Genomic DNA, 13,519 nt, shown 5'->3' on the forward strand with positions numbered 1-13,519 from the left:
CCGTACTTAGAATGGTTGGACAGGTGCAGAATGGTTGTAAGGGTCTTGGTTGTTTACCCTCCCGATCGCGTGGCTGACTGGGAGCTGCCACTGCCCAGCATCACGAGAGTATCATACTGCATACCACAAGCCCAGAAAAGGATCAAAATTCAAAATTCCGTTTCTCACTTTCAGTACAGTATTCAATAAATTACATCGGATAGTTAACGCTTTATTATAAAATAGGCTCGGTGTTAGATGATTTTGCCCTGCTGTAGGCTAATGTAATGAGCACATCTAAGGTAGGCTGGCTAAGCTATGATGTTTGGAAGGTGAGGTGTATTACATGCATTTTCGACTTATGGTGGATTTATCCAGATATAACCCCACCGTAATTCAAGGAAGATCTATATTACTTTTTAGGATGAGACTTCAATAGGCACAAAAGAAAAAAAAGTGAGTCAATTTGCAGAAAAAATATTAAGTAAATAACAGTATAGAAGGATATGGAAAAGCTCATGAAAACTGACTGCAAATGGCTCATGTTTGAGAGCCACAGCGCCACAGTACCTAGCCGACTGGGGAAAATGTAGTATGCATTCATTACTTGCTGACTGACTGTGTTGTTAACATCTTATCTGGTGCTCTAATTTCCAAAGCACGCCTACCTACTGTATACCTCTTGATACTTAAAACAATCCCCGAGGCCCAAAGGGGAGAAGCTGTTGACTTGCATTTTAACAATGTTTAAACCATAGAGATTTCTATAAGTTTTAAGAATCCTATGACAAGCAAGTGACAGAGCTTGGATAAAAGTTCTTCTGATAACCAGTTTGTGTGGTGTATTTGGAAAACATACTAACAGCTAGGCAACTGTGTGCATTCAGATTTCCAGACAGACAGACCCTCCTTGCCTTTCACCTCTGTTGACTACTTATAGATTAAAGTTACGTCTGCAGAGTAACAAACCCACACTCATTATCTCCTTTTCTGAGCATGAGTCAGTGTTTAAAGTAATGGTGCTTGGTACCTTGAGTCTAGGTCTCCCATAGCCATTTTACTCTTTGCATTTTCTCCAAATCTGTTCAGTTTTGGGGTTTTCCAGGACTGGTCCTAGTTTCCTAGACTCTCTTGGACCCCGCAGAATCCTACACTTAACCTCATCTCAACAGCCACTCTCGGCACCACTTGGACAGAGCTGGTTACTCTAGCACTTTACTTGATTTTGTTCAGCTATCTGTTACGCATGAAATATGCAGGTGCTAGTCTTGAAAACTTAATGTAGCTTCCCCAAAGGCCGACCTGACTTTTTTACCCTTCCTCAGAAGGTTTTGAAGAACTAGTACGTGGAACCGAACGCAAAGGAAAAGGAGAATACTTTTGGTCCAAGTTACCCAAGGATTAAGGGTATTCAGTCTTAATTAAAACCTCACTTTTTGCCACAGTTTATCCATTCACTTAAAACACTGACAGATTGTGGAGCAAGTACTTGTGTTCTGGGATACCTATCATCTTCCCAATTCCTAAGAGCACTTTCAAAGCTCCAGAGAAAAAGAAACAAAAGTTTGCGCTAATGATCTGGTGATTTTTTTTATGGGTCCCCGTGAAGTGTGAACTACTCTCCTGGCTGTCAACAGTGGCTACATTATGTGGAGGAGATTTTAAGGTCAACAGAATAACTGAGTGAAAACTTGTGCTCAGTAGAGGGAAAAATACATTAGGAAAAAGACGGCAGCAATTCCATGTCTGTGGATAGCTTTGGGAGAGTTGCAAAAGCCACGTAATCCCTCAAAAATCCTCCTAAATTCTAAGCCAAAGACATTTTAGTAACCGTTTAACTAGAGCATGTGTTAGCTCGTATGTTACTTTAGGTTACCACACAGAAGAGTGATATTACTTGGCATTGAGAGGGATGACCTTTGACCTCCTTAAGGGATTAGTAATTGGTCTGTTTTGTTTTATCCAAAGGGTAGCATAATTTTACTATTTTAGCTGACCAAACTTCCTATTTGTTGTATCTTTGCTATTGTGACATAATAGTGATTATATTTTGTATTTATATTCATTTGATCTGGGAATGTCACCACAATAACATTTTCTCTCTGTGGAGAAATACTGTTATCAGCTTAGAAACAATTTTCAAGAATTAAATTTGGTGAAAAGTGCGGACTCCTTGTTCTTTTGGTCACTATTGTCCTGATTTTCCTTAGGATGAACACGCTCTAAATTTGCTGCAATAACTAGCTGATCAGATTTTAAATTCATAAACAGCCCCGGCAGTTGTCTATGTCAATAAATGTTTCTATACAATACTGCAAGATCTCCTTCCTTATCTGGACACATCTCATGTAACACTATTAGAATATTTTAAGAAAATATTCTTTTTTGTCTCACAAAACTACCTTAGCAAAAATCAAATGAACATTGCAGAGAAGATGCAGATTCATGAAATAGGTCACACACATGTTCTTTTACAAGTGGACTCAGCTCCTTATGGTATTAGCAAAATTTACATTGATTAACCAGTAAGTGGTAATGTTGTTTTCAATTTGAACTGAACAAATCAATTTTACTTAACACTAGCTTTTTTGACTTTGGGGTGTTTAGGGTAAGTAGATATTATATTGCCTGTGGGAAAACACTACACTTGTAATTAAGTTAAGGAGGTAATTTCATGAAAAGAAGAAGAAAATAGGGCAAAGTTTTAAGGATAATGGGATTCCCAGAAATGCAAGAACTGTCCCTACTTGAATGAAATAAATTACATTATCATCCATCATGTGACTAATCTAAGAGTAGCCATCTCTCTGTTAAAATAGCCCTATTGAGTGAAATGATAAAATACCATCGTTTAGGAGAGGGATAACAAATTAAGAAATACTATTAACAAAAGAACCCCATGTAGGGGGCTGGCCTCGTAGTTAAGCGGTTAAGTTCCCACACTCCGCTTCAGTGACCCAGGCTTCGCCAGTTCGGATCCTGGGCGTGGACCTAAGCACCGCTCATTGAGCCATGCTGTGGCGGCGTCCTGCGCAGAAGAGCTAGAATGACTGACAACTAAGACGTACAAATATGTACTGGGGCTTTGGGAAGAAAAAAAAAAAAGAGGAGGATTGGCAACAGGGCCAACACGTTAGCTCAAGGCCAATCTCTCCACATACACACACACACACACACACACACAAACCCTGCATAGAGCTGGTATTCCATAAATGTTCTTTGAATTGGATAAACAAAAAAGACTTACATGAAAGACAACCTTCTCCACTCATAATATGTTCTATTTTTATTTTTCTATAAATAACAACACAGAGTAAAAACTACATATAATGGAAACATATCCATACTTTTTAACATATTATCTATAACTACTTCTTTTATGCAGTAAATACAAATGATGCCCTGATTTGTGAGCACTATAGGTAAAATGACTGCCCAGAAGGGGTGTCCAGATAGTATGGGAGAATGTTTAGGATGGGGTCGAAACTTCCCTTTTGACAAAAATTCCTTGCTGGTTTATAGTTGAAGCTTATACCTGAATACAGTTAAAGCTTGTACATGAATTCACTTGTTCATGGTAATTATGAAATATCAGGTACAATGTAAAAGTGGAAGATGAAGAACAAGCCTCTGAGAAAGTATACGATCATCTTATCCCTAGAAAATAATTAGTGAGAAAAAACTACTTGAACACTATTTCTGTTAGAGAAAAGTTACCAAGTAAGACATAAATTCTATAAAGTTGTTACGTATTTACCAAATCTTAGTGTCTGTTGCTTAGCCTCTGGTGCTAAAATTAGAAGACCAGCAGATGGCATATTAAAAATAATTCCATGAAATACAACTCAGAAATTGCACAAAAAGATTTGTGTTAGAAATTACATTAAGTAATGAGGAGTAAATATAGGTTATAGGCTTCCCCAATGCCAAATAACTGACTAAAATCAAGTAATTAAGAAGGAAACACCAAATTTTGCTGGCTGTTTTTTTTCTTCCCATGAGTTTCAGTTTCTGTCTTTTTGAGAAGAAAAACAGAAAAACATTAAAAAGAAATACATCATGACCAAGTGGGGTTTATCCCAAGAATGAAATATTGGCTTAAACATTTGACACTCAAATAATGTAACTTACCACAGTAACAGACCAAAAAAGAAAAAGCATACGCTCACCTCAATAGATGCTATAAAAACATTTGACAGAATCCAACACCCATTCCTGATGAAAACTCTAGGCAAATAAGGAATTGAAGGGAATTTTCTCAACCTGATAAAGTTCACGTATGAAAACCTACAGCTAATATCAAAGTTAATGATGAAAGGTTTAATGCTTTGCTCCTAAAATCAAGAACAAGACAAGGGTGTCTGTTCTCACCTCTTCCATTCATCATTGTATTGGAAGTTCTAGCCATTCCAGTAAGGCAAGTAAAAGAAAAAACAGATGGGGAAAGTAGAGGTAAATTGTCTTTATTTGTAGGTGACATGGTTATCTATGGAGAAAGACTGCTGGAATCTATAAAAATGCTACCATAATAAGTGAATATAGTGAAGTTGCAGAATACAAGTTCAATATATAAAAATCCCTTGTATTTCTATGTACTAGCAATGATCAATATGAAATTCAATGCCATTACAATGCATAAACATGGAATATTTAGGAAATAAATTTGATAAAAGATATGCAGACCTGTACACCAAAAATTACAAAACATTGCTGAGAGAAATTAAAGAAGACCCAATAATAAATGGAGAGATATACCTTGCTCATGTGTTGGAAAATCCAATATTGTCAAGCTGCCAATTCTCTTTAAGTTGATTTATAAATTCAGTGTAATCCCAATAAAAATCACAGTATTTTTTTTGTAGAAATTACCAAGGGCATTCTAAAATTCACATGGAAATTCATAGGACCTACAATAGCGGAAGCAAATTTGAAAAATCAGAACAAAGTTGGAGGACTAATACTATCTGATTTCAAGACTTATTATAAAGCTATATTAACTAATACAGTGTGGCATTGGCATAAGGATGGGCAAATGGATCAGTGGAACAGAAGAGAGTCCAGAAATAAATCCACATATATATGGACAACTGCTTTTTGACAAAGGTACAAAGGCAATTTAGTGGAGAAATGATCATCTTGTCAAGAAGCGGTGATAGAACAACTGGATATTTACATGCAAAAAATAACTTGGATCCATATTTTGCACCATATACAAATATTAACTCAAATGGATCATAGACCTAATGTACAAAATTATAAAATTTAAAATTTATGGAAGAAACCTTGGGGTTCCATCTATATAAAATTCTAAAAAAATGCATTCTAATCTATAGTGACATAAAGCAGGTCAGTGTCCCTGGAGGGGAGAGAGGAGTAGCAAAAGGGATGGTTAGGAGGGTATATAGATATATAGGAGGGGATAGATAGATAGACAGATAGATAGATATGTAGGTAGACTGGGTCCAATCAGGAGAGGGAAACAACGCGGTAATTCAAACAGAGAAAGTTTAATATACAGAATTACTAACTATACCAAGAGATGGGAGTAACCAGGGATTAGCTAGTAAGAGGTAAAGAGAACTCTATAGGAATAGCAGATATAATGAGCAGCTATCGTTCTGAATGCTGATAGAGCATCTGAGGTAAAGCCCCACTGTCACCTCCCCTCCTCCCAAGGTTGAGATACAGACCTTGTTGGGGAGGGTGCAGCTTTGGCTTCCTGGATAACATAGGAAGTTGCTGTGATGCAGTACTGGTGCTCTATCCTCCAGGGTGTGGGGGGGAGCTGATCACAAGAAGTGTCTCACTGGGGGTATTCAGCCATGAAAATGCCCCAGGGAGTACTGTGGGAAGCTTCCAGAACAGCAGGGGCTTGGCCCGGGAGAGGAGAAGCAGCACATTCTGCAGGAGCCTACCCAGGGCACAGAACAGAACCCGGAAGCAAACTCTTTTCTCCTGTGATATCTCTCCAGCGCCCTCTGCTGACAAAGCTTAACATAGCGCCAGCTGCAAAGGAAAAATATTTAAATAGCCCAGATCTATTTTCATGGAGCAGGCAAAAAGGACGCATTTGGAGCTGAGAGGCAATAAATCAATAACTGGCACAGAAGGACTACAAAGAAGTATGAGGACATTTTTTGGGGGCTAATGGATATGTTCACTATTTTGATCATGGTAATGGTTTCACAGGTAATGTTGAAACTTACCAAAGAGTACACTTAAAATATGTGCAGTTTATTGTATTTCAATCATACCTCAATAAAGCTGTTAAAACGTATGCAGCATTCCTTTACCTCTCTCCTAATAGAAATAACCCTTGCATCTATTAGATGCATGTGTTATTTTTTCACACCAAGAGACAAAATTGTTGACCATTAAGGGCCCCTCGTCTTACTCAGAGTGAAATCCTCTAGAGGCTCTACCTATAGATCCACTCTGATTCCAGTTCCGGAGCCAGTTTCGACTGAGGAAGCTCATCTCCACCTGCCTGTCCAGTGGGGCCAGGGATAAACAAACCTCCCTTGTAAAAATCCCAGGCAGCCTTAACTGAGACCTGGTTCTCATGAGCACCAACTGCCCGGCGGTAGCACAGCACTCTCCCCTCCCTCCTCAGCCTGCTCTTGCTTCCTGGTTTGACTGGATGTCCCTGGACGCTCACTGCTCCCTCTCTCGGAGGATGACGTCCATGGCTGCTGTTCATTCAAAGCTTTAGACAATCCAGTGGGTTACAGTAGTGGGTGTGACCTTTGCTGCCTTAGAAAGGACTGACTGCCCTTCCCCTCACCCCAAGTCACCTCTACATTACTGAGCAATTTTGCATTAATTTAATTTTATTTAGTGACTACTATATGCAGGTATTGTGTTAGTTATTAAGGCTACAACAATGAACAATACAGATGTGGTCTTTGGCCTCATGGAGCTTACGTTTTAGTAGGAACTGTAGAAAGCATAAGCAAAAATGTCCTCTACATGCTATGTCATTCCTCAAACCAGTATTATTGTAAGCTTCTTGAGGGCAGGGACACAGAAATGGTGCACTAGAGTGATGCCATTTACGTACTCTCACATACACATAAGAATACTCACCTTTCTGGATGACCTCTTGCTAGATAAGTACTTATTAGAGAGTTGGATTGTTTTTCCCTTAGTCTACCTTGAATTAATCTTTCCAAAAGTAATTAAAATTGTTTATGAAATATATAAGTGTGGCCTAGAGTCTATACATTGTTTTATTTCCCTGCCACTGTCACTAGTGCCATCACTAAACAAATCTCAAGTTAGTGGCTGGAGTGGGCTGAGGTGGAGTGGGGAGTTGAAGCAAGCATCAATGATGATGATTAATGAATACATTAAGTCAATAAATAAAACATGTTTTGGGGCATGACTCTGTGCCCAGGACCAGACTGGTTCTGTCGGGATGTGGTTTAATTTGTCCTTATAAATGTTAAAACTATTCAATAGAGACCATTTGGCTTGAGAACAGTGGTACTAAGCCCAGGCCAAAAGGAAGTCAGAGATGAACAGTGCGTGGGTCTTACACACTGAAAGAAGTCACCGAAGTCTCTGAGGAAAAGCTGGGCTTCACAGGATGTTTAGAAAACTAAAAAGTTGAAAGAGAGAAGGAAGGATAGAGATGAGAGTATGGACAAAGGGCATGATGTGGGATGAGACGTGAGGCTATTAGAAGTATCATGGAAGTAATCATATGAATTTTTTAAAACCGCAACTTGTATTTGCATATTCCATAATATAGTGGCGTCTGTTATTTTTGTAACATATTTAAAAGAAGTATAATGCACTAGTTTCTAATGCGTTAAAACAGCCAAACGTTTCTTTCTAAATTCTCCTCAAAAGGCATAAGGCAAATCCTTATTTTCCAATAATATTGTTGCAATAATTACATTTAATTAATTTTGACCTCAGAATACATAATGTACCATTCTACTTATTCTCTAATTCTATTCAGTAGATTTCTCATCCAATGCATATTCGCCCCCAAATTATAAAAAACATACAGATCTGGCCTTTTGTTTTTAGTAAGCTGTCATTTTGTACTGCTCTGGAAAAAAACTATATGCATGAACCTGGAAGAAAATAACGATATTTTAATAATGCGACACAGAAACTCTGCACTTCTCAGACAACTTTGAACGGGTCTCGATAGAGCAGAACTAATTCTATGCTTCTTGGGCATAGTACACTAGAGAGAAATCTTTCAATGAACATTGCAATGAAATGACCCATATTTGTATTGCAAAATAAAGCATGAAACAGTTTTAAGTTCAAAATAGAAACATCCTTAGAAAATTAGATACAAAATGTTCCCTGGGTGCCATAGAAAGGCATCCCAAATAACTCTGCCACTCTTTAGTGGAAGCAGTTACACATAATTTCCTACGCCATTTACTAGTCCCTAAATAGAATGGCTTTCTTCCTCACACAGAGCATGACTTCTGCATCAGTTTTCTGGCCTCTGCTTCTCTGGGTAACAGAAATCCCTCTCTACGCTCTGCTCTCCCCATCCCCACCCAGCGGAGGCTGGAGGAGGGGCTTCCTCCAGACAGGACCACAGGGACACAATGTGAAACTGGGTTTACTTTTCAAAATGGGTAAACTGCACTTATTCTTTAAAAAAAATAAGCACTCTGGAAGCTTACTATCTCCTGGAGGCCAATACTAGGAACCTGACTTATTTTAGAGGAAAACGACTTGTTATTAGTTTCTTTGGGTCCTTCAGTTTCAAAACTCATAAACCTTGCCGTTTCCAATAACCCCAAGCCTCTGAAATCCCACTTACAAATCTCCTGCCCTCTGACCATCACCTCCTATTCTTCCAGCTTACTGACTCCAGTCCTCCCACTCCAGCAAAGTCCTGACCTCACTGAGAGCCATCGCTCCTGGATATTACTAGTTGGCCCCCTTCTAACCATCCTTCTCATACCCTCATTCTCCCTCCCAGCTTGGAGTCTATGGTTCGGCTCTATAACCATTCCTTAAAACACTCTTAAGTTTCTCAGGCCCCTTCCTTCTCTTCATCATATTTCACCTGGCAAAACTCCAACCATGGTGCATGCTATGGACTGAACTGTGTCCCCTCCAAGTTCACAAGCTGAAGCCCTAACCCCTAATGTGACTGTAGTTGGAGATAGGGCTATAAGTAGGCAATTAAGGTTAAACTAGGTCATAAAGATGGGGCCCTAAGCCACAGAACTAGTGTCCTTAGAAGAAGAGATGCCAGGTGCTCTCTCTTCCTTTCTCAACCTGCCATGTGAACACACAGAGAGAAGGCTGCCAACTGCAAGCCAGGAAGAGAGTTCTCACCAGAAACCGCCATGCTGGCACTATGATCTTGGACTTCCAGCATCTAGAACTGTGAGAAAATAAATTTCTTCTGTTTAAAGCACCCGGTCTATGGTATTTTGTTATGGCAGCTGGAGCAGATTGATAACCATGTTAGGCAGAATAATGGCTCCCCAAAGATGTCCACAACCCAATCCCTGAAAGTGTGAGTATGTTAGGTTATGCGGTGAAGGAGAATTAAAGTTGCAGATGGAAATAATGTTGCTAATTAGCAGACTTTCTGATGGGGAGATTAGCCTGCATTATCCAGGTGGACCCCGGGTAATCACACTGGAGGCAGAAGTGGGAGAAGCAGAGGGTTGGCAGCATGAGAAGGACTTGACCAGCTTTCGCTGGCTTGAAGATCAAGGTGAGCAATGAGCCAAGAAATGCGCTCTAGAAGCTGGAAAAAGCCAAAAATGGACCCTCTCCTAGAGTCTCCAGAAGAAATGCAGCCCTGCTGACATCTTGAATTTAGCTCAGTAAGACCCATTTTTGAATTCTGATCTCCAGCATTGTGATAACGTCATGTTGTTTAAAGCCTCTCAGTTTGTGGTGTGTTATAGCAGCAATAGCAAACTAACACCCACGGTTAAACCCAACTATCTGCTTTGTGCCAGCACCCACAGAGCTGATCATTGAAACCTCACAGAACCACGCTAACTGGCCTCGCTTCAAGTACGACTACATACCAAAATTGACCTCTCAACATTTCCACACAATCTTATTACACTTTTCTATAAATTCACCTTGTCCCTCTCCAAGATGATTATTTCACACCTTTTCTTTCCTCAGATCTCCAATGCTGCCTTTCCTTAATTTACTCTCAGCTTGTGCTTGTTTCTTCATAGAAAAAACAAACAGTTGGGAAATACAGCGTCTTCCCACCATTTCCCTAGTCTGCTGCGCTTGCTACATATGCATTCTGTCTTCCACATGTGGTAGTGGGTGAACTGTCCACGAGTCAAGCAAAAGCCAGTCTCTTCCATTGAATCCTGGATCCCATCCCTCTTGACTTCTCGGGAGCCTCCCTAATGACAGTAACATTTACTCAGTAGCTCAGGCAAAACATGTCGAAGTCTTCATTCCACTTGTTCCCTCACCTGCCACATCCAAATGACGAAGTAATTCCTGTCTGTCCCGAGTCCAGTGACTGCTGTCATCTCTATTGCTACAGCTTAGTCTAGTTCCCCTTCACCTCTCACCTGGATGGAAGTAATAATCTCCTTGTCTTCACTTTCCACGACTTAGTGATTTTTTCCAAGGTGAAGATGAGATTTAACTGCTTCCTCACTTATAATCTTCAAAAGTCTCTCCAGTGCAACTAGCAAAAAATCCGAATTCTACCAGGGGCTACAAAATATCTAGATAATTGGACGCCTGTCTACTTTTCTATCTCATCTTCTACACTTCCCTTCATTTACTCCAGTCATGCTGACCTTCTCTCTTCTTCCTCTGTCCCTCAAACTAAACAGGCTTGTTCCCTCCTCAGGGGCTTTGCGCTTGCTGCTCCTTCTGCTTGGGATGATCTTCCCCCACTTCATTGGATGGCTGCCTTCTTCTTCTCATTGATGTCTCAATTCAAATGTCGCCTCTTTTCAGAAGGCTTCATTGACCCTATCCAAACAAACCTCAAGTTGTTCTGTTACATTACTTGTAAAAAAACACCTGTCTTCGTCACATACATCAGTACCCAAACTCTCATTCATTCATTCACTCCTTTATTCACTTACTGCCTGTGTGTCCCCATAAGAATGCATGCGTGGAATATATTCTTTCAATGAATTTTTGTGACTAACTCGTATGTACTAAATTCCACTCCAGACTTAACTTGGTTGAAGCAAGATTTGGGCAAGTCAAAATTTTCTTCATGTGATCATTTATTGGTCCCTGGAAGTAGTATGCACATAGCATTCCTGCAACTCCCATCAGTTCTGGCCAGGGTTGACATCATTAGAAATCAGGCTGGGCAGCTGCAGCACCCATCCTTGTCTTGTTTCTATGTTGGTTTTGTGACAGGACTAATGACGGTAATAAGCATCTCAAATGAACAGCTTATATCTAATTGAGAGCACTCGTGTTTTAATTTTTGTTCTGCCTTTGCAGTGATGGGCTCTAGCTGTCTCTGCATTTGTTGCTTATGCATTGGTTTGGTTTCTCAGATTAGAATGGCATAATCTTGGTGGTGGAAAACATTTATAGTTCTTTAAATCACTACAGCACCAAGTATGTAGCAGGTTCTCTACGAATAGTTTGACTCATTGATGGATTTTCAATGGAGTCAGGAATATTTCTGACCTTACTGGGGCTTTCTTTCCCTCTGTGCCTACCAACACATCCACATTCTATCCTATCCATCATACTGTTACTTTTAAGTGTTAGCCATGAGCAGGGGAATAATCATTCCTATTTCTAACTTACAGAAAAGAATGTTACTGAAGTTTCCTTGATAAAAATGGCATAAACTCTTAAGAGCTTTTCAACAGAGGCTTAGCTGTTGAAGATCTAATGAGACCATTCAAAGGCTTAGCTGTTGAAGATCCAATGGGACTCCATAAGAAAGGGATCTGGCACAGCACGGGCTGCAAAAACAGGAATGCTGTGAGGCTATAATATGTCATTTGGAATTATATAAAGTCACACATTTTCCCACTTAGAAAACTGCTCCTTTAAAATCTGATTATGTACAGGTAATAGGTCTATTTTGTTATTATACATGTGTTTTTCAGATTGGCACAATATTCATGCTTTGACTTTTCTTTTTCTCGACTAAATTAATCACAGTATAATATATAAATTAAGTGATAAATATTATTAAGGAGATGACAAAAAACTTTCAAGAAAAAGCTGAAGTTAAAACTACAACAGATAGGTTTTTAAAAAAATTCTATTGACCAGTTGTTTTGTTGTAATTTAAACTCAGTTATAGGAAAATATACTATTTTCACGTTAAAAGGTTATGCGAAGGGAAAGGCCATTCACTCATTCATTCAGAAAATCATCTTTGCTTGTAAGCTTTATAAATGTGAGGATGGCGTCTATATGATTCAGCATGGTGTGGCTATATGATTTAGCCACAGTGCCTATCCCAAAGTCAAATGCACAAATGCTACATTCAACGCAAAATCTCAATAATTACCCATCAACACGCTATGAAGTTCAACAACCTATATGAGGATACATTTAATTTTATGCCTTCCTGAACATCTCTCTTACATGAAAAATACATGAAAATAACACATGAGTGTTAGAGTGGTTGATGGTGGTTGAAGAGTGTATTCATTTCCTTGAAGATAATTTATTTGAAATCCTGATTTTCTAAGTAAACTGGAAAAGTCTCTTATAGACATTTGCAGAACATGGAATAAGAGGATTTATTTGAAGATGGGGATGAAATGTGTGCCCTAAGTATTTATGACATGGAGCTGGCAGTCCTAGTACCCCTTGGTTGAATCACACTATTCTCTTAAAAAGTTTAACCAAGTTTCTATTATCTGGGTAGTTCTGCTGTTAAGAAAAGAGTAACGTCATGCATCTGTCCTATCCTTAAATCAGTGATATGATACTAACCTCTTATGGAAGGGGGGCAGGGCATAGACACCAGGCTGAGACCCACTGGCTCTGAAACCCTATTCTTTCCCTTCTATCACAATCCCTCAACAAATGCAAAAAGCATAGTGTAACCAGCTGTGATCTTTCCCCACATTATTTCAAAAGAGCAAAGAGATGCTAACTAAAATCAGACGTTGAACTATTTGAAGGAACTTATCTCTCTTTTATTTTTTGTTTGAAATTCTGTTTAGCATTGAAGCAGGCTTCTGTGAGTGAAGGTGGTAAATGATAGATAGGGTTGAATAGAGTTCTGTGGTGAAGGGTAAGTATTTTAGTGTGTCCGTGACCTGATCCAAAGGCTATTTCTAGCAGTTTGTCATTTAGTACAGAGAAGGTGAGTGAGGTCATGTTGATATATGATCTTTTATGCTCTGAACTTACCACTGCAGCTCAACTGGCTCTACAATTCTCATTAACAATGGACCGTTATCTTTTGATGCTAAAGAATAAAATAAAACTGCTTCGCTTTATTCTCCAAACTGCAATATAAAGAAAAGTCAAAGCTTGAAGTTTAAAGTATTTAGCTAGAGAAATTTAGGGCATCTTTATTTTTAACCATAGAGGTAAAAATAGCTGTAGCATTCTCAGA

At 39.1% G+C, this 13,519-nt stretch overlaps 1 protein-coding gene across 10 annotated transcripts in view; it reads right to left on the reverse strand.

Moving 5' to 3' along the window:
- The window catches only part of HS3ST5 (heparan sulfate-glucosamine 3-sulfotransferase 5), a 262,850-nt gene that overhangs the window by 39,432 nt on the left and 209,899 nt on the right, over positions 1-13,519 (reverse strand). The gene's annotated exons all lie outside the window — the stretch shown is intronic.

Source organism: Equus caballus, chromosome 10 (genome assembly GCF_041296265.1).
Source record: "Equus caballus isolate H_3958 breed thoroughbred chromosome 10, TB-T2T, whole genome shotgun sequence".
Classification (NCBI taxonomy): Eukaryota; Metazoa; Chordata; class Mammalia; order Perissodactyla; family Equidae; genus Equus; species Equus caballus.